Here is a 22,632-nt window from a genome sequence, read left to right on the forward strand (position 1 = left end):
TTCCCAGAGCAGATCTCCAGGGCCCTGTTTGCAGAGTTTCTGAGTATTTATCTCCTCCCCACTATCTTCCTTTCCCTTCTACTTGTGGGATGGGATGGGGGAAGGGCTGGGGTTCTGATTGATCATGGCTCTGCCACTTTATATCTCTCTGTGTGGTCTTCTCTTCTTCACCAGATATAGGTGGCCTGTTCTGCAGTCTTCAGGTTGTTTTCAGGGTTAGTTGAATTTTCTGTAGTTGCTCCCTTGGTGTGTGTGGGAGGAGGTTTCCACCTAGACTTCCTACTCTGCTATCTCTTTTCCCCCTCTTGTTGAGTTAATATTGTATATGGTGTGAGGTTCAACTTTATTGTTTTGCATGTGGCTATTCATTTGTCCTAGCATCATTTGTTTATAAGACTATTCTTCCCCCACTGAGTGGTCTTGGCACCCTTACCTAAATTGTTGATCACAGAGGTACAAGTTTATTTCTGGACTCTCAATATTATGACATTAATTTATATGTCTGTCCATATGTTGCTACCGTATTGTTGTGATTACTGTAGCTTTTTTTTAAGTTTTGAATGATCATCTTATTTCCAAATTCATATTGTTTTTTACATTTACACATAATTTGTTTATTTTTGGGTTGTACTTAAGAGACAGTTGTTGCTAAAATATCTTATGATTTGATGTTTTATTGTTAGAGGCAATAAAGCATAATGGTTATGGGCACAGATATTTAGAGTCACTGTGACCTGGAATTGAAATGATTACCACTTCCTCGATGTGTGAATTTGTAGAATCCTCTCTGAGCTTCAGTTTCCCATCACAATATGGGAACAATAATACTCACATTATTGGATTTTTTGTGACGGTTAAATGAGTTAATGTATGGAAAGTGCTCAGTAAAGAGGTTTTAGTTTCTTGGACAGAATGTCCGTTTGCACTACATGTTCATCATGTGTGTACAGTGGCAATATATTGGCTTATAATTTGATAAAGAGAATAGCAATTAAATTCCTAGGTATTGGGAACTTATTTTTCAACAACTATGAGAAAGAAATGAAGCCAGAAGAGGAGAAAAGTAAAGTAAAGCTGCCTGTGGAGAATGGTGAGGAGGAAGAGGCAGAAAGAATCTATTCATTGTCCTTCTTGAGGAATTTAAGGAAATTTCTTTCTCCAATAATTCTTTTAAAATAGTTTAAATAGTTGGTCTGTCTGCAAATGCTTACAGCCTTTCTTGCAGACATCAAGGAATGTACTTTCAAGAAGCTTCTTGGAATCTTTTCTCAAAACTTATTATTGAGTATGGGCCTCTAGTAAAGAGAGCAGGATAGGTTTCTGCTTAACTTATTTCAGCTCCTAGATCATAATTTCAATTGTATGTTTAGCTGTAAATATTTTTTTAATCCATAAATATGTTAAAAATAATAATAGCAAGAATTCAAAGGACACAGGCTAAGCATTTTCCAACAAGTAGTGAGCAATCTACTAAACTCAGGAATTAGTACTACTGCTATATTGTAAAGGTCCTGTGTTCCCCTTCTGCCATATTTGGGAAAGTATTTTTAACAATTTATTTTCAAAATTACTTCTGGGAGGAAGCTTCAATGACCTCATTTACATATTTCAAGTGAAAAAAAGCATAACGGGGATTATATACAGTCATTGAAACAACACAAGGTGGCACTCTTGTCCCATTGAATGCTGTAGAGCAGTACATTGACTATACACCACTTCAAAAGCTGTCTGAATGCCACTGGGAGCCTGTCTGACAGACTGAACAGAACCAAGAACAGAGCCATAGGTGACTTGAGAAAGTAGATTGGTACAATAGGGCAGGCGGGCAAAAAGTCATAAAGCAACAACCTAAGATAAATAAGAACTAGTGTCTGTAGAGTGCTTTACAGTACAATGACTAGTTACCTTTATTATTTATTTTAATCTTTGCAAGAATCTCTTTTCACTGCTGCTTCATACACATGCCTAAAATAAGTATTAGATAATGACACTTATGTGTAGAAATGATGGCTCCCATGGCCTTCAGGATAAAAATCCCACTTCATTTCCAGTCTCCACCCTTTCTTCATTACTGAAATGTCTGAAGTTCCTGAAATACATCCCACTCTCTTGTCTCTGTGATTTTATGGATGATAGTATTCTACCTAGAACTCTCTTTGTCTTTTCATGTTCATGGATGATTCCTGTTCCTTCTTTCTGAGTTGACACATATATGACCTCATCCTAGAAGCCTTCCTTGACTACTTCCACTGGGCAGGAATGTGAGGATTGAAGCTAACATATGTAATGAATTTAACAGAGTGTAGGTAGCTAACAAATGGTATCTATAGTTATCATAGGAGTCCAATTATTTTAGTCTATTTACATGCCAATCATTTTCACTTATTTATTCATGAGTACTTAGTGTTTTCTAGGTCCATTTTCAGGTTTGTTATGTTCTTATTGCTAGATAATAACCAGAATGCCATTTAATGTTTCCAGTATGGAATATTCTCCTTTATGCAAGTGTAAAATGGCATTTTCTGTTCTGTTTTCAGTGATCTCCCTGATTCGTATTCAATAAATACCTTTTCAGTTTCTATATACAGTGTGCTGTCTTAAGCACTGAGAGTAAAGGATATAAAAATGAATAACATAATGGAGAAACAATGTATTGTGACTCTTACTATTTTATTATTCTTTAAAATTTCAAGGTTAAATTGTGTCATTGCTATAATGGTATACAATACTAATGTTTTTCCTGGATTATAACTGATAGGCTGTTTTCTACTATTTCTAACTATAGTTTATATTAGTAATTCCCAAATGCATTAATTCCCATTAAGAGAAAATCTCTTAGCACTCCTGTGCTAATTAAAAATGCCTCAAAATATCCTTTTGGTATTATTACACCTGTGGGTTTAGAACACTCCATTAGAGCACCCTAATATCAACCATAAAATGTGTCCCTTTTTCAAGATCTTGGGCAGAATTGTGAACTTGTGAACTAATAGGGTGCCGGCAAGAATCAAAAGGCACCTCTAAGTAGTTTGAGAAGAGGACTGCTTACAAAAATGAAAGATTCCAGGGCTAGCAAAATGGGAGACAGTACTTCTCTTAGGCCTCAAGAATCAAGGAAAGGGAGCAGATACTACAACCCAAGAAGGGTGGCTGTAGGGAGAGGACTGCCTGACCAGAGCTGAAACTTTCTACACAAAGACACAGCCAATCCATGGTCACTAGCAGGCAGAGGGGGAGCCTAGGAAATTAATGTTCACTTCATTCTCTTGCCAACCCCAGTCCAACAAAGGGCTTCCTATTGACAGAGCTCCCTGGAATCTAGATGGCAAGCAATTCAGTTGATACAGATCACAAAGGTCAGCCTCCAATGACACAGATCAGGGTGGAGAAGGCAACTGTGTAGTCATGGTTTACTAAAGCAAGTACTAGAGGAACAAGGGTGAAAAAGAAGATAGATCTAATGTGGATCTGGAAAAGCAATTAGAAGAAAATCAGCATAGGCCTAACTTTTTCATAAACTGGGAAGCCTAGCAATTCATATATATTTTAAATTAAAATAAATATGAATTAATCCCTGCACTTTGTTGTCAAACCTACAACTTGGTCCTGTTTTCATGAAGGAATGTACTCTCTCCCTACTTTTTCTGTCCCAGTTCATTTGATCATATATCAGATCCTTTGGACAGATATTAGGAACACAAATAAACACACAGTGTTCAATCTCAAGGGTCACACCATCAAGGGGATGAGAGATAAACCATTACCTTATAGAGTTCTGTAAGCATGATGAATTAGGGGGAAAGCACAGGAGAAATGGGAGCTCACAGACAGGGTGACATCCTAGATGATAGGTTGGGAAGGCTTCCTGGAGGAGATGACTTGGGAAGACTGCTTGATCAAGTTTAATTAGCTTCTTTTTTCCATATCTATTTAACTCTTATTTAACCCTACAAAGACCTAGACCCAATTATGTGTCCATGAGTTTTATTTTCTTGCTTATTTTCCAATTTAATCATATTAATTCTTAGTTATGTTCTATTAGGTTGTTTAAAATAGTATCAGCAATTTGTATTTTACAAATTGCTGGACAAATCTCTGGAAATATTTTTATCATCTTGTATTTGGAATGAGCATTGTGATCTTATTTTATTTGACTGATTTTTTGGGGGGAAATTTTAGTGCTTTTGGAACTGCTTCATCAGAAGCTGGGCTAAAGACATTCGAAGTAGGCATGGTTTACTAATGCAAGTACTCAGGGAACTATGGCAGAAAGGAAGACTGTGCAGGACATGTTCATGCACATAGTTTAATTTAATTCTGTCATGAACATAAATTTTTGGACACATTTCTGAATCCTGTCTTTGGATAAACTTCTAAATATGGATATCCTTATTAAGTGGTATGAACCTTTTTATGGTTCTTTATACATATCACCACATTGCCATCAGAAATATTATATACTATTTTATGCAAATGTCACATGCTTTCACTATCACTATGAATAATATGTTTTTGTTATTTTTTAATTTTTGTTTCTTCTTGTTAGCTGGCTGTTCAGTCCAGCTTTGCTATAGCAATGGCCTTTTACCCTGACAGTAGCAACTGGTTCCAGTTTCTACCTTCTTTATATGTTCCTAGAACTAACCGTATTATGCCATCTCAAAAACATGAGCAATCATAGTGGTGCTCTCATTTCAGATGTCTGAGTTCTAGCTTCCTCCAAGATTCTTTACGCTATTCTTTTATGTTTGAAGTTTTCTATCACATGTTCTGGTAATCTCACATATACCCCTTATTTCTAGTCCATTTTCTGTTGGGTGTTAAAAGAGTTTTTGCTGATTTAGAAAAGCTAAATCACCTAATCTATCATCCCTGGAGGCAGAAACTTCCCTTAATTTATTTTTTCTTCCCTATTGTAACTCTGGCTATGTTTTCTTACTTCATTTCAAGTTTTTTATGCTTTCTCTCTTTTTTCTTGATCAATTGTGCCAGACATTAGAAAATTTTATTAATATTTGTAAGGAACCATATTTTTGTATTTAATGAACTTTCCTGTGTCATTTTGTTTCCAATTCCATCAACATCTGCTCTTATCCATGCTATTTCTTTCACATATATATTACTCCTCCTCCTGTCTTCTAATCTCCTTCTGGAGCCACTTTTGACAGATTTTAACAGGAATTAACTGACAAAGGGAAATGCAATTTTAGAGTCCTAGTCCCAGTTTTATAAAATAGAGAAAAGAAGAGTGGGTTTTGTCACATGAGAGACAGTTGCTTAAGAACCAATTAATATGATCCAAAATGTTGTATTTTTGGAACTTAACTTTTATTTTCTAGGGGAGAAAAATACAATTTTGTTCTCTCCCTTTCCCCTCCCCATCCTCTCCTCCTCCTCTTCCTCCTTCCCCTCCTCTCTCCTTCCTCCTACTCCACCTTTTGTTATAGCTCTAGGCACAGGTAAAGTAATGGCTATATATAGAAGAATTGGAAATGTTAATGTTAGCCAAGTCTTTCTCATTTTACATTGCATTCTTGAAACACTACATTTGCTGCCAGATTTAATGAACTGCTCTTGTATTAATAGTAGGGTGAGCGCTAAGAGCTAGGTGCTTAAGTCAGATCTGGGTTTGAATCCTGGCCTACTTATTAACTAGGTCTATGGTCTTCAGTAAGTTACTTAACTTCTTCAAGCCTCAATTCCCTTGTTTGGTGTGAGGGTTAAATGAAATAATACCTGTGAAAGTCAGTACTTGGCACATGGTAAGTGCTCAGTAAATGCTAACTATTTTGTAATTAATGATATAACGTATCCAACCACAGTGGAATATTTTTCCTTTCATATAAACACTGTAGAAATGCATATCATCTATTAATGCCCTGAAGTCCAAAGGTAGAAGAACCTAATGTTTAAAAGATACCATGGCCATGGAGTGAACATCACGTGAGAAAACAAATATTTGGATAAACATCAAGAAAGCCAGAGGTGGTTGAAATATTAGTTGTCTGACAAAGTAATTCAAGTTGCTTAATGGTGCACAAGGGCAATGAAAACACTTTTTAGGTGTATAATATCTTCACCTTTAAGTTGTTTCTAAGGTACCTAAGAATTAGGGAAATGAGGTATTTTTATATCATAAATGTATGGCCTATACTCAGGAGATTTTTGGTTCCTAGAAATCAGAGAAAAAAATTTATAGTGTTTTTCTTTTATGTAAATTGCATTACTTATAAATTTTTTGCCTTATAATTTATGTACTACTTGAAAATGCATTAGCCATTTAAACAATTGTCTGCAAGAAGCAGCAACAATTTTCCTCAGCTCTTGGCTTTTATCAGACTGGCTAGCTTTCTTTGCACAAGCCTATATGGTAAGTGGCAGGGAAAGAGCTGTATAGTTAGTTTAATTCCCTTCCACAGACATGATCTGAGCACCTAAAACAAGCCAAAGAGCTTTGTAAACAGGACTGGCATTCATGAACCAAAAGGCTGCATACATGCTCCTGAATTGCTAGAGAAGGCAAAGCATACCAATTTAAACCCCCACTAAAGATATTGTTTGAGTAAAGGGGGAGGCATTATCTGGCCAATCATAATGTACTAATAGATAATTAATGTATACCTTTTGGGTTAATTAATGATATTGTTTCTGAAAATTTTCATATTTTTGAGTACTTGGTAGAGTTTTCCAACTTATGTTCTTATCACTTCATCACTAAACTTGTTTTTCTCTCAAACTCTGATTTCCATCCAGACTGTGCACTTGATTTGGTTAGGTCTATTTAATATTACTGCTAACCAGACACTTTCCACAATTATCATTTTAGTTGCCTTTGGATTGTGATTCACAACCAATAATGTTAAAATAATATTACCATACTCTAATTTTGTCTGCCTACCAGCACTGTGATGTGAGAGGCTGATAATCTTTGGTTTTTACAAATGATGACTGAGACTCAGATAGGTTAGAAAACTGGTCAAATTGCAGAGCCATTTAGAGAAGGTTAGAACTCAAGCTCCCTAACTCTGTTTCCTTTGTATACTCAGTAGACTTGTCTTACCATCTGAATAGTGTTACAGAGCCTTTCCACACATTCCAGAGATCAAATAAGAGATGTAAGTATTCTAAAGTATTTGGTCTTCTTGTCAAAATATATTTGCATCATTTATCTTTTGAAATTTTTCATGGAGTTTGTTTAGTAGAAACAAGATTGTTTTAACTTTGTTGTGAGAAGCCACCTGGAGCTCTTGGTATATATTGTGTAACTGAGTAAACATTGAAAATAATTTGTAATTTGGTGAGACACCAGATGAGATAAAGAACAAAGAGATTATGAAATTATATCAAGAAAGTCTTTCGAATCTACATTTTTTTCTATCTAAAAAATAGTATTTCTCTGTAAAAGTGCTATAGACACATTATAGAATATTTGGATATTTTCATTGGGAGAAAAATTCTGCTTCAATTCAAGAAATATAATCATACCACTATTTTGACTTCGGGATTATACTCTCCACATATATCTATTATTTAAAAAACATAATTATACTTGCAGTCCACATATAGTTTCCAATCTTTTACTTAATATCATAATATAATAAACATTATACTTTCAAATGAGAACATTCAAAAGGAAAAGTTAAATTTTCAAATACATTTGTTTAATTGTGAGTCACTTATAAATAGGTCACTGAAATATTTTAAATACCAAAGACTTTTAAGTAAAAGTTGTTAAATCAAAGTGAGAAAGTGATTATAAAATAGTGCTCACTATTTGAAATCAAACCAAAATGTCTGTAAAACACAGTAATGAAAACCATGGGTCTTATAATTTGACAATTTCCAGTTTGCCAGGAAAGTTTTTTCTCGTGCATTTCCATGCTTAAAATTTTCTTCCTAGCTAGACTAAAGTAACTAACTGCTATTTTTTGGAGTTGTCGAATTTTGAGTTATGGAAGGAATGCAAAGGGAAAAAAGTGATATATCTGGAATTTGTTTTAAAATAGTACAGAAGGAAAAGGTGAATTATAGATGAAACAATGCCACAAAATGTTCATTATTTCTGAGCCTGGGTGAGGCGCACATTTTATTATTCTGTCTATTGTGTAATTCTGCAATTTTTAAATAACAAAAGTAAAAACAAAATAGAATGGTACAACTTTTGTCTGCCAAGAAAAATTCTTAGAATAGTTTCTGACATCTCGGTTTTGAAGAAAAAGAAAAAAAAGTTTTCCAAATTGCTTAGTTCCTATTAATATCAATACACAGACTTGAGGGAATTCAACCATAGAGTTTCTTTCCAGCTTTGAAATGACACTCTCCCTAATGATGATGGCTATTCCATAGCTTACTATACTGACAGAAGAATTTGAAGAAAGAGGAAAGTCTGAATCTGCCTAGTCTATCCCCAGGAGAATGTGAGAAGAGAAAGCAAGAGAGCTATGAGAGACACATATTCTAACCTCCCCTCTCCAGGCTGAAACCCTGGATGGGAGAAGTGTTCGATCAGCTGAGGGCATGGCTGCATTTATTCTGGTGAGTGGTTGTTCAGAACAGATGGGTTTGCTCCATTTCTCTGGTCTGCTAAGTGTCTACCACTCTGTAGGACGATTCTGCTCCATCATGGGACAACCCTAACAGAGTAAATGGGTAGAGCAGTGTGGATGGGCAGAGGCAGGGTATGCTTCACATTCCTGATCCTTTCCTTGACTCTACCCTCTGTGTCCTCCCTCTCCCTAGGCTGTAGACTTAGGAACAGACAGCACAGTGTCCAGAGATGTGTTCTTACCAATCAGACGTCAGGGTCAGTGCACATCCAAAGTACAAGTGCAGAACTCACACCTTTCCCAGTGCCATGAGAGCACAAGAACTCTCTATTCATACAGCTTGATGGCATTCTGGAAAATACTAGGGGTAGGGACAGATTGAAGGAGTAGACATTTAAATAAAATAAAAAACAAAACAAAATAAGAAAAACTGAGTCATGAAGCAGACTATTTAAAATATGACAGATAAGGAGACTGCTAAAGACTGAATTTTGTCCCCCACCAAAATTCATATTGAAGCCCTAACCCTCAGTGTGTTTGTATTTGCAGATGGGATCTTTGGGAGGTAATTGGATTTGCATGACGTCCCAAAGGGGGACCCCTAATCATGGCATTAGTGCCCTTATAAGAACAGATACTAGAATTCATTCTCTCTCTCTATCTCTCTCTGCCCTGGGCAGACACAGAGAGAAGGTGACCATCTGCAAGCCAGGGAGAGCTGCGAGAGCACCGTCCATGCTGGAACCTGGCCATGCCAGAAGCCCGATCTGGGACCTCCAGCCTTCACAACTGTGAGAAAATAGTCTGTGGTATTTTGTTATGGAAGCCTGAGCTGACTGATACAGATACTATAATTCAAAAATTAAAAATGTATCCATTTCCCTACTACTCAATGGGGAAAGGACTCATGACTACTTATGGAAAATAAAACTGTATTTTTATCATATACATGAGTTTATTAATTGTTACTGCTGCTATAGTAATGTATGTATGGTAATTATGCTGAACCATGTAAGATGGTTTACCAAAAAAGTAAACGAGTCTATAATCTAGTTTATGGGATTCCATTCCACCACCCCAGAAATTATTGTTCTTGCAAAAATATTCTGTTCAAATGTAAGTATATTTATCTGTAGGGAAGACTGACTGTTGTTCACAAATACCCACACTTTAACTCTCTTTTCTTCTTTTAATAATAGACTCCCAGATTTGGCTGGACATGCCTAGCTAATGGCTATATTCCAGCCTACCTTGGGACTAGGTTTGTCCATGTGATTACATCCTGGCCATCAGGACATGAGTAAAAGATGTTGTGTGCATTTTCTGGGTATGTCTTTAAAAAGAATGAGCCTATTTTCTTCCAGCTCTTTCCCCTTTTCCAACTAGCTGGAGGATGGAGAGAGTGGGACAACTACATTGTCCAGAGATAGGTGGCATCATGTCAAGGATAGCTACCCTCTCAGTCTTAGACTGCTTACAACTGGATGTTAATTTACAGAGAAATTAAGTTTATATCTTATTTAAGCCACCATATTTTGAATTATAATAAGTGTCTATTTTTTTAAAAAAAGAAAAACAGGAGAACACTTGAATAATATTTTCTATCTTCTTAAAAAAATCATTACCATGCTCTAAAAATCTTTTCAGATTCATTTTCTATTCTTATTCCATCCAGTGTCTCGAGAAAATCCTACATATCCCACTTACTCATTCAACAAATATTCACTGTGAACCTATTATGTGCCACACCCTCAAGTACCTGCTGTGACAGTAAGTACATGGGGGAAGGCTAGGTATTAGTGTCCCCAGAAACGATCTTTATTCAATGAGGAATAAAGTTGGTGACAATTCTGTAGTGTGTTCTCCTCAGTCTTTCAAGGAGTTTTCAGTAGGACTGAGTAGTAGCCCTCCTGTCAACACATCTTTCATTGGCTTTCTCTCATTTTGTCTTTCTTTGCAATTTCCTCACTCTACCATCAGAGATTACCTTGCAAAACAAACTCTCTGCTTCCAGTCCTGGTCTCAGAGTCTGTCTGGTGAGAAACCAAACTAAGACAGTGATTCAGAAGGGTTTACCTTTCAGGAGATAGAAACCTAAATATACCAAGGGGGCAAGCCTTGTGAATATCTGAAAGAAGAGAAATGAACAAATCCAAAGGGCTGGAGATAGGAACATGCTTGGCCATTTTGAAGACTAGCAAGGCGACTGTGGCTACTGAAACCGAAACTGCTATTGACAAAGTTAGTGATGACCCCATGTTATTTCAAACCAATGGTCAAATCTCAATCCTCATTTTCCTCAAACTTTCAGGAGGATATGCGATAGCTGATCATTTCCTTACCTTTATTGTCTTTTTTGGACATCACAGTCTTCTAGTTTTCCTCCTACTTTACTGGCCACTTCTCTTTTCCTTTGCTGACTCCTCCCTTATATCTGAGCTTGGACTATTAATGTAATCCAGAGCTCAGTCCTTGGTCTTCTTATTCTCTGTCTACTTTCTCTATCTAAGCAGTTAATTTAATCTTACGGTGAAATTACCACCGATATATTGCTGTATTCCATATTTAGATCTCTAGGCTTGGCTTCTCTCTTGAATTTAAATTTATATATCCAAATGCCTACTTGAAATCTACTTGCAAGCCCAACCAGTAACTCAGATATAACATATCCAAAATAGAACTCAATTCTTGCTTCCAAATGTCCAGTCTTACCAACGCAATAAAATGATACTATTGTCCACTTAGTTGTTTTGGCCAAAAATCTAGCAGTTAGCCTTGATTCTGCTCTTTCCCTTACATACCACATCAAGTCCATCAATCATTAAGTCATGTTAGTTCTAATTCCAAAATATAGCCTGAATTTGATAATTTCTCACCATTTCCACCATTGTCCTAGATTCTCCCCTAGATGATTGCAGTGGCCCCCTCACTATTCTCCCTTTTTCCTAGATTGTTCCCTACTTATTTCCATATAACAACGAGAATGATGTTTACAAAACCCTATAGTGTAAGAAATGTTTTTAGTATTCCCTTTTACAGATGAGAAAATGGTCTTCAAATGTTTAAGGAACTTGTGTGAGGTCACATAGATAGTAAATGCTGAAACAAAAATTTAAACCCTGATGCTCTTCTAGAGCATCCTATCCTCCCCCACCATACTTTCATCTTTGTGCCCACGGTGCCTGTCTCTGTACCATGAGTAGTACCTGACCCACAGTAGGCACTTAAGAAATATCTGTGGAATGAATTAATGAATAGCCCCTGAAATACAGTGATTACTCAATAAATGGTTTTTGCGTGACTGTTTTAGAATATAAACTTCCTAGAATGTAAGACTTTAGAGGAACAATTTTATTACACATCTTATTCACACTGTAATCTGTTAGTGTATCGACTATTATAAGGTATTTATCATATAGGAGTGACATTAAGTTTGCTACATGTCTGCTCAAAACCCTACATTGGCTTTCCATCTCACTCAGGGTGAAAGTCAAAATAAACCCTTGCAAATGGCCTATAGGATTCTATATGTTCTAGTCTACTTACTTCTCTGACTTCCTCTCCTACTCTTCCCCTTGATCACTCTGTTTCTGACATACTGATTTTCCTGATGTTTCCCCAACATATCAGGTATCCTCCTGTCTCAGGTCCTTTGCACTAGTTTTTCCCTTTGCTTTGAACACTCTGCCTACCTATGTACGTGGCGCTTACCTTTCAATTTTTGCTTATCACATTAAAAATGAAGTCTACTCTGATTGTCCTATTTAAAATTGCAACCAGTCAATGTTGCCTGTGCTCCCAATCTCCCTTAACCTACTCTAATTTTAATTTTTTCCAGAATACTGGAATAATATAAAATATTATATAGTTGACTTAAGTATTATGTTAATATTATCTGTCTACTTGTGCTAGAATGTAAATTCCATGATGGTACTAGTGTTTGTTTTTTGCTTAATAGGCAGTCAATAATATTTATTGAATGAATGAATGAATGGATGGATGAAATTTATGTAATAGCCTGAGAAAGTTGTTTCCTTTATGTAGTAATGAGATTTTATATTTAGAGTGCTCATTTTATTAAGGCCACCTGCGAACACTTGCTCATTTGTAGATAAATGCCATATATTTAAAAGTGGAAAAATGTATTCTACCAAATTTGGAAGAACATTTAAAATCTATTGAAAAATAAATGGATTATTATTCATGACTTATCACAGCTAAGCCCTTCATGAATAAAATAAGTTCTTTCTGGCCATCTATGGTTACTAAAATCAAGTTTTTGAAATCAAATTACTTCACAAGAACTCTCTTAATTTTTTAGTTATCTCTTAATTTCAAGGTAGAAGTAACTTACTATTTGCAGGACTGCTTTCTATTGTATAAATTTCTCAAATTTTGTTTTTTAACCATTTTACATGACTTCTGAATTTTGTTAAGATGAAAGTGATCTTACTTAGATAATGAGGGAATTTTAAATTTATTTGGAACCTGTTCTTTGTCATAGACCAGTGTTTTTCAAGTGTTTTAAATACCAACATGTGAATAAAATGTATGTCATACATTGGAAACCAAATATATACACAGATAAAAACAGTTTTCTTTTAATATAACTTTATTTCATAGACTCATATTAAAATATTTAATGAGATCAATTAATGAGAAGAATAGACTGTTTTGATCAAATATAAGCCTTAGTAATTGGAGCTCATGAATGCCAGTTGTAGTTTTATTTTCAGCCTTTTCAGCTTGTATTTGGAAGGGCTTTGGTTGCAAGGTTTCAAGAAAAATAATTGCAAGGATCTCTAGTGCTGTCACTAAGATGGTGAAATAGGAGGCTTCTGTCTTTCCCTCCTGCCATAGATGCACTGAATAAACAGCTACACAGGGATCAAATCCTTCTGAGAAATATCCAGAAACCAGTTGAGTGATTGGGAGACTGAGAAAATACCACATCCAGTAGGACAAGAAGGGCTGAGAAATACTTCAGCCATAAACCTGTAAACTCATAAACCACTGTATATTGTATTTTCTTCAATAAATAGTGCTGGGAAAACTGGGTAGCTTCATGCAAAAGAATGAAATTATACCCGTCTTTCATCTTACAGAAAATCAACTAAAGGATTAAAAGCTTGCATATAAGACTTAAAACCATAAAACTACAAGAAGAAAATACAGGGGGTAAGTCCCTTGACATTGGTCTTGATAATAATTTTTTTGGATTTGACACAAAAAGCAAAAATAAACAAAAAAAGTAAACTGAAACTAAAAAGCATTGTCACAGCAAAGGAAACTATCAACAAAATGAAAAGGCGACCTATGGAATGGGAGACAATATTTGCAAAGCACATATCTGATAAGAGGTTGCTATCCAAAATATAAAGGAAGTCACACAACTAAATAGCAAAAAAACAAATAACCCAGTTAAAAATGGACAAAGGACCTGAATATACTTTTTTCCAAGAAAACATACAATTATGAAGACGTACATGAAAAGTTGCTCAACATCATTAATCATTAAGGAGATGCAAATTAAAACTACAGTGATATATCACTTCATATATCTAAGGATATCAAATATGAAAAACATAGGAAATAAATGCTAGTGTAGATGTGGTTAAAAGGGATCCTTGTACACTGTTGGTGGGAAAGTAAACTGTTATAGCCACTGTGGAAAAAAGTATGAATGTTTCTCAAGAAATAAAGACAGAATTAACATATGATCCAGCAATCCTACTTCTGGGTATATATATATCCAAAGCAAATGAAATCACTGTCTTGCAAAGATATCTATATCTCCATGTTCATTGCAGTATTATTTATAATAGACAAGACATGGGAGTAACCTAAATGTTCACTGATGCATGAATGTATAAAGAACATGTGATATATAGTGGAACATTATTCAACCTGAAAAAAAGAAGGAAATCCTTCCCTTTGCAACAACATGGATAAACCTGGAGGACATTATACTAAGTGAAATAAGCCAAAGAGGAAAAGACAGTACTGGCTGGTATCATTTCTAGGTGGAATCTTTTTAAAAAAATGTTGAATTCATAGAAACAGAGAGTAGAACAGTGGTTGTTAGTGGCTGGGGAGAGGTGTATGTAAAGAAAATGAAGAGAGGTTGCTAAAAGACTACAAACTTTCAGTAATGAGATGAGTAAGTTCTGGGGATCTAACGTATAGTATGGTGACTATAATACTGATAACAGTTGATAACTCTGTATTGTATAATTGAAATTTGCTTAGAGATAGATCTTAGACATTCTTGGCAAAAAAGAAGTAAGGTAACTATATTAGGTCATGGTTGTGTTAATTAACTTTTTGTGGGAATCCTTCACAGTGTATACATATATCAACTCATCATGTTATACACTTTAAATATTTTACAATTTTATCTGTCAATTATACTTCAGGAAAGCTGAGAAAAAAAAGAAAAATACTTGCAAATAGTAATAGTTAAAAGCAAAAGGAAAAACAGCATGATTTTCAATCTGAAAATAATTGTGATTAATAGGAATAATAGATTGATTTTATTCCATAGCTATATCACCAACAAAATATAACAGCCACTTACATTATTTATCATAAATATGTCACACAAGAAAAAGAAACATCCCAAATTTACAGATGAGTGATAAAATTATGATAACCTCAACATGCTACCTGCTATAAATTCACTTGTCTTTGCATATGTGATTACGATGATTTGAGAAAGGCATATAATAGACAGATATACCTAAAACTTGACTAACATTTACTTGAACATGCACAGGCATTTCTAAGTATTAATTTGTATCTTCCTTCCTCCTAAGTCCCTCAGCCAGGGCTCATAAAATTGTTTTCATTTGTAATTCAAGTATACTTTCCTTTCTGCCAGTATGTCATTACTGGCAGTGGCAGAAGGGCAGAAATATAGAAAGATTCAGATAATTGAAGGGCAAATTTCCCTACCTTTAAGAGATGAAATACTCATGACTAGAGAAGGAAGAGGATGTATGATCCACCCTACCTCTCACACCAGCCAGGCAAAGCAATGATGTCTATCACATGTTCCAGCTCCAGGAAGCTGTTTGGAACCTAGGTGAGTTCCATGTTATTTTTATTGTTGTCACATGGTTAGGGCCAGTCAAGGGAATTCAGTCTGTTCATCATTTGTTCAGTTTGGAGTGACATCTTCTCTCCCTTGAGGCTCTGTTTAGCCCCCCATCAGACAGTCTTCTGCCTTACAGTTCTCAGGACACTTGTAATAATCACATTTCCGGAAGAGTGAAGACTTTAGCCATCTTAAGGGGTGATGGTGACTTGAAGACAAATCTTTTCTTTGATCCAATAGGGACTAAATAGAATCAGTTTGAAATTGCCTACCCAGCGAAGAGAGCAGAAGAGCAGAATGAATCTTTTACATAAAATTTTATATACTTGGATATGTTCAGTTCTGAATTTTAGTAAAGCATAATTGCAAAGTTTCATTCTTCCTAAGTACTGACATTTTCAAGAAGTTCAAATATATGCATAATAATTATTCCTAGATTTGTGTAAAAATGAGCTGTCTTGGCCATAGAAGTTTTTGGCCATAATGTTTTCATTGACTCCAAGTCTACAGTTTGGATGTAAAACATTACATAAAATGTGTTTATATTTTCAAAACATACATATATATGCATATATATATATTATATGTGTGTTTCTGTACATCTTATATATAATGGATATAACAGATATATATGTCTGTATGTGTATGTGTATACACACAGTTTGCATATATTTTAAAAGTAAATCAAGTCAAATATTTGCAGAATGTCTGAAGCACCTCAGGGTTTCATGGAACATAACTTGAAAATTACTGTTATAGGTAGTGGGTGCTAAAGGATGAATAAGAGATGGTGTCTGTCTGAGAAAACCATAAAATATTACAACTACTATTCAATAAAATCTTCATCAATATAGCTTCTTGTCTTGTTTCCAACTAGAGTGAAAATAACTGCTTTTGCAAAGGGTAAATTTTTTGTTTTGTTTTTTTCAATTTCTTTAACATCATTTCTACCATCCTGCACTGCTTATAGAATGAAAAATATCATGTGCAATGATTGAGGTTTAATGTTGCATTTGAAAAGTTCAAAGACAGAATTTCTGAAGACGTCTCCTGAAGTTTCTCATTCTCCCCAGGCACTATAACCAGCATGACTCAAGAAGGTCAGTGTATGGACCAAGCCCACCACAGCTTTTTCCAGAACCAGGGACCATGATTTTCCCTTGTCAATGATGTGATTTCAGACATCATCTACACTTTCCTAGGATTAATATAATGGTGGAATAAAATTTGCCAGTTCTTAGATTCACAAAATACTATGACAAATATTTATTCAACTTTAGTTTAATTACTTTTTAATGGATAATACATTAATATGGTTCACATTTTTACAAAGGCATAAATGAATATTCAATGGAAAGTTTCCATTCCATGACTGTTCCATAATCATCGAGCTCCTCTCCAAGGAGTCAGCCAGTGTAATCAGTTTCTTGTGTATCCTTCCACATTGTTTTATCATGAACTAGTCAATATTTAAAAGTCCTTCCCAAGACCCCTCCCCACTTTTTTAAACCTAAGTGGTAGAATATTATATACTCATTCTTATTTTACTTTGTTATGCAGTTTCTTTCTAAATAATATATCTTAGAAATCATTTCATATGAGTTTATGAGGGGTTCCCCCCCTCTCTTTGTACCATAGTATTCCAGTGAATTGACATGCTATTGCATTTTAAAATCAGATCACATCATTCTTAGTGTGGAATGTTGTTAGAAGAATATGATTTACTAAAAGGTGTGCTGTTACCCAACTGATAATTATATACACATGAAAGATTGAGTCCTACTTCCCTAGAATGGTGTGGGATCACACATATATTACTTTGGTCCACATTCATCTGGTAACTTTGGAATGGCAAATGATACTGATTAGTTCCCATTTGTACTCTTTCCTGAAAGGTCAGTTAATTAAATTCTGTTGAATATCAAACTCAGAAGTAAGTAAAAGGTCAGAGAGAGGAGATTTTCCCTGTGCAAGTCAGAAAAGGAGACTCATGTAAGAACAAGAAGAAAGTTAGTAATTCTTGTAGCTTGTCTAGAAGCAAATGCCAAAAGTCTGAAACAAAGGAGGTATGGCACTTTGTTCAGAGTGATGAGAGAATAATGGAAATAAGAGTGGAAAAAGTAGAAGGAAGGGATGCCAGTCCCAGGTTTTTTTGTGGGGGTGTGAGTTCTGTCTTAGTAGTGTGTGACCTCTAATCCTCATGGTTGCTATTTCGTGGCCAGAGTCAACAGACTCTTGGTAGGAGTGGTAAAATGTTGTGGTAAAACAAACATGTGTGGACGAGTTCTCTGGGAGAAAAAACATTGTGAATGTTTTAGATTTCTTTTCCATGTGACATTGAACTTACTGATTTAACTGTTACCAAAGGGACTTTTCCCTGCTAATGGTTTGGACCACTCTGCTTGAAATCTGTCCAGAACAATATGTTCTTACCACAAGGCAGTTCAAGAAGGTCAGTATGATGATCAAAATGATAGTCACTGTTCAGTACTTCATTTCTTTACCGATTTGGTGTTAACCTAAAGGAATGATTAGGATTTAGCTTCCCAAATCTGCTGAGTATAAATGGCCTAGATTTTATTGTTCTGGACTACTTTTTAGCCTTTCCACCAGTATTCCTGCATTTAATTGTCCTATTCCACAAGATTCTCCAGTGTACCATCTAGGCAGGGTAGAATGCCAAAATTCAGCCTTAGGTACTTCATATAAAGCTCTGTGAGGACCATATTTGGCTACCTCAGATGGAATAGCAGGTGACCTCAAACCCGTGATCTGGGAGCATGAGCTTGGTCCACATACCTCATCTTCATTCATACAAAACATGATTATAAATTAGCAAGACACAATGTTTTAGATCATATTAAAAAAGAAAGCTCTCTGTCACCGTGCAATCATGTTAATTTCTGCTCTGCGGAGGCATCCTCATATTAGCCAGTGTGGATCCCCTGTGAGGAAGTCTTCTTTCTAAGAATTCCAAATAGGAGGTAGTACAGACTGCTTTTGGCTTCTTCCTCAACCTGTCTGAGTTTCCATCTACTTACTTCTGTGGGGATAATAGGTCTCAGAGGGACATTAGCCATGTCTTCATCCTATTCTTACACCTTGTGAATTTCCCTTTTGCTCTTCTGGACAGGCTTTCCATTTTATTTCTAGGTAAAATGGGATGTCACTTATTCACATTCAGAGTTCTCTCTACCTAAAGCCTGTAAAAGAAAAAAATAAGGTCAATGTAGGTGAGACCATTCAAGTCTTGCTTTTGTTATGTGGATGAACAAGATGGAAGGGTAAACATTTCTCTCTGAACAAAAATCTCTCAAGATGATTATCACTTGAAAATCCTATGATTATAGATGAATATTAACACTCTTTGCATTACTGCTATATTAGTTTTAATCCTCTCCAAGGCATTGAATAGGGAGATTATATACAAGGAAACCAAAAATAAAAATATTTCCAAAAATATTCTCCTTTTTAAATATGCATGTATATTCATTTCTATGTCTATTCATCTGCTACTGCCTGTTGCCTTAAAAACATTGTCTTTATTCCTTAACATTTGTTTAGGAAATAATATATTCTCTCACTCTAAGGCTCTCCTCTGTCTGTCTCTAGGATATCCTTGTGGATCACTACTGATGCCCAGATTCTTATGGATATTACTTCTTTTACCTTAATCTAGCTCATGCCATCTCTCAATTCACTATTTCCTATTTCCTTCTTCCCTACCCCTTTTATCCAGTAGACATGTTGGATCCCCAACCATTTGACCCATGCCTATTTCTTATCTCTTTTTTATACTCCCTTCCCCTAATTGAAACCTGGCTCTTCAGTTTACTGGCAACCATTTACTGAACACCAATTATGTATGATTATCTCCTTTTGGCAATTTTTATTTCACCAATCTGTTGGCTTTTCACTGCCTTAAAAGATCTTGACTTTTTCATCTCAAGTTGGTTGAGTGATTCATATTCTGAAAGGCTCTTAATTCCAGACTGAACAGATGCTTTTTCTCTTTGTGTACCAAGCACAGAGTCTAGGACATTATTAGTTTGAATTTTATTTTATAGTTGTTATAAATGTTTGAGCAGAAAGAGAGTAATGATTACACATAATTTTCTAGGGAGATACTTATTAGAGTAGTGTGCAGGATTGCTGGTGACTTGATGTATATATACCCATTAACACATTACCACAATAAAACAGAATGTGAGAGAGCATGAATACAGATATGGAGAGAAGAAAAACTAAATAGTTACTGACTGACCCAATAGAGGGTGAAGTTTTCAGCAAATAAGATGCAAATAAAAAAGAGAACAATTGTTTCAAGAGGATGATGGGGAACTAGAACAATGTAACTTCATGGAGTTCAATATAAAAAAGGTGAATCAAATGCCATTGACTGAGTCCTTTCATATATGTGAAGCATGTAGGGAATGCTTTCCTGATGGGGTTGAATACTTGACTTAGGTTGTAGCTTCAGAGCAATGGTGGAGATAGGAACCATTTGGAGGGAACTGAAGAGGAACTAAGTAGCTGTCATGTAGGTATCATTATTAGCAAATTGTGCATGCAGGAACCATGGTCATGACACACTTTCCTTTTGGTAGCATCTCACTACAAGATGAGCTGAAAATTCCTGTTAAGAAGTGAGCTCTATATGTTGATGTGCTTTGCAGGGGTGGAGAGGCCTTAGGACTTCCCATTTTAGTGTTGTGTTACCCTTAGGGATGCCTGCCTCTTCTACTGTACAGGTATCCTGTATTCCCAGGACTACTTTGCCGAAGCTTGAGTGAGGCTTGCAGAGCTCCAGGCTTCCTGACACTCTCCTGATTGGCTACGACTATAATTTTTTTTTCTTCACCTTGGGGGGATTTTAAAATTATAAATGTTCTAGATTTTAAAACAATCAATTTCTCCTTAGTTGTCATGATAAAATAAAATATTTCTGAAGTTCTTTTTGCTCTGATGGAATACCAGTCAACTTAATGCAAGGGTTAGAAAGTCAACTGCATACCAAGACCAGGCAGATGCTGCACAAATGTATGGATTAGACTATGTGTAAATCCATTGGGAGTGGCAGTCCAGTAGTAAACTCCACCCAGTGGCATGCAATTAAAATGCTTTCAAAACACTCTTTACTACAGGATAAACAATGTGAATATATATGCATTTGAACATCATGTTTTAATAATGCTTATGTTAAACAGGTGTATACGGAAGGCCCTCTGACTTAGTTTCTGCTATTGGCACATTCTGCACTAGTCACACAGCTTGCCCTATATCAAATGGGTGTATAGTTTGGACCTCCAATTTTATATCATATCTTTGCTCATGACTGAGTTAAAAGTTTAAGAAATGCAAAGGCAATTAAGAGTAGTTCACTGAATTGTCACTATGTTTGGCCAGTGTTATCCTAGGATTTGGAGTAGGTCAATTTTTACATTGTTAATACTTGAATTTATTCATACTCCACCCACTTCTGTCTGAGTCTGAAGCAGTAGAAAAACCTAGACATAAAAGCAAATGTGTTTAAAATCTCAATAAAAGAAAAAACAAATGAATATGTCAGAGTTTAACATGGTTGTTTATATTTTCTATAGTACTTTTATTCCAAGATGTAGTAATTATAGACCAATAATATTATGAATATTCTGAACATCACTGTCAATGTTTATGGAAAATTAATTTCATTAATTTGATTAAATGATTGGAGCTTTCTTTGCTGTAGAATTGAATATGCCTTTAGTTTATCAAGGGGTTATATTTTTCCTTATAAAAATGTGCCTATGATGTTTTTATGGAATTCAATAGAAAAAAAGAATTACACTACTAGAAATTTGCTTAGAAACACCTCTGTATTTGAATAGAGATTATTGTAAAGCAAAAACAATGAAGTTTTATGATATTTATGATATCATAATAAAATAGTTTAACAAAAATAGGTGTAACTCCACATCATACAGGATCATCCTCTTAAAGAATAAAATATAAGACAAAGACATCTTTCATATAAAGCATATTTAGGAGAAAAGATAAGAAATGAGCATTTCTTTTTTTTAGCCTGGTGACTATTAAATTTGGTTTATACTATTACATTCAATTCCTTATAAGTGAAAATTTCCATTTGTAGGGGACAGTGCTCATTAAACAGCATGTGTGTATGTCCAAGGGTTTGTTTAACTTAAAGAGATACAATATCTACAAGTTTTCCAAACAAAAATGGCCCGTTCAAAGTTCTATGACCAGTGGCATGTAAACTGAAGCAATCAGGGCAAGCCTGGTGATGCTCTGTTAAAATTTCAAAGGTTACCATGCGTGGGCTTTAAAATTTGTTTAGAGAAGCAGTTGATAACCTTGACTCTCAGTGGAAGTACAAGTTTATTAATCTGAGACTCATCATCCACATTTAGGTAATCATATTCCACCATGCATTCAGATAATCATATTCCACTGTGGATTTCCTGCTTCTTACAGCTGGGTGACTGTGTTTTATGTTTGATTTTCCCCATGCCCTATCATTTAAATTGTTCTCTTTAGGGTTTAATTTCAGTTCAATTTACTGAACTCAATGTCAGGTGGTTAACACAGTTAGTAGGGGTCTTCAGCAGCCTCTGTGCAAAGGATTAGGTTTGCAACTTGATTGCTAAACTCAAAATTAGGCTTTTTCATGGTTCGTTTCTTAGCTACTGAAACAAGTAGACTTCACTTTTATTGTATAAACCAGATGTCTTGTTTTCAATGGAAGAGATCTTTTGTACATTGGTTAACAAAGACTGATCTTTCAATGAAAACTTATTAAGAATAACTGGTTGAGATTGAACCTTACTGAAACTCACTTAATGGATGCTTAGTGTGCAAGCACATGCACTCAGTGAGCACCTCCTAAAACTCATTCAGGCTTCGCCTTCCCAGTTTAATGTGATAGGGTCTCAGTTTTCTTTTAAAGTTTCTTAAAAAACCACAAACCTGCCTTTTTGCTTTACAGTGTAT

The 22,632-nt window shown here is 35.3% G+C and overlaps 1 long non-coding RNA gene across 1 annotated transcript in view; it reads left to right on the forward strand.

Annotated features, from left to right (window-relative positions):
- Positions 1-21,327, forward strand: part of LOC118933358 (uncharacterized) — a 61,034-nt gene extending 39,707 nt beyond the window's left edge. Inside the window, exons 2-5 of the long non-coding RNA XR_005033085.2 lie at positions 9,227-9,337; positions 13,652-13,724; positions 15,571-15,630; positions 16,613-21,327. This is a non-coding gene — a long non-coding RNA (uncharacterized LOC118933358). The remainder of the gene's footprint in view (positions 1-9,226; positions 9,338-13,651; positions 13,725-15,570; positions 15,631-16,612) is intronic.
- The last annotated feature ends 1,305 nt before the right edge of the window (positions 21,328-22,632 follow it).

Source organism: Manis pentadactyla, chromosome 5, assembly GCF_030020395.1.
Source record: "Manis pentadactyla isolate mManPen7 chromosome 5, mManPen7.hap1, whole genome shotgun sequence".
Taxonomy (NCBI): Eukaryota; Metazoa; Chordata; class Mammalia; order Pholidota; family Manidae; genus Manis; species Manis pentadactyla.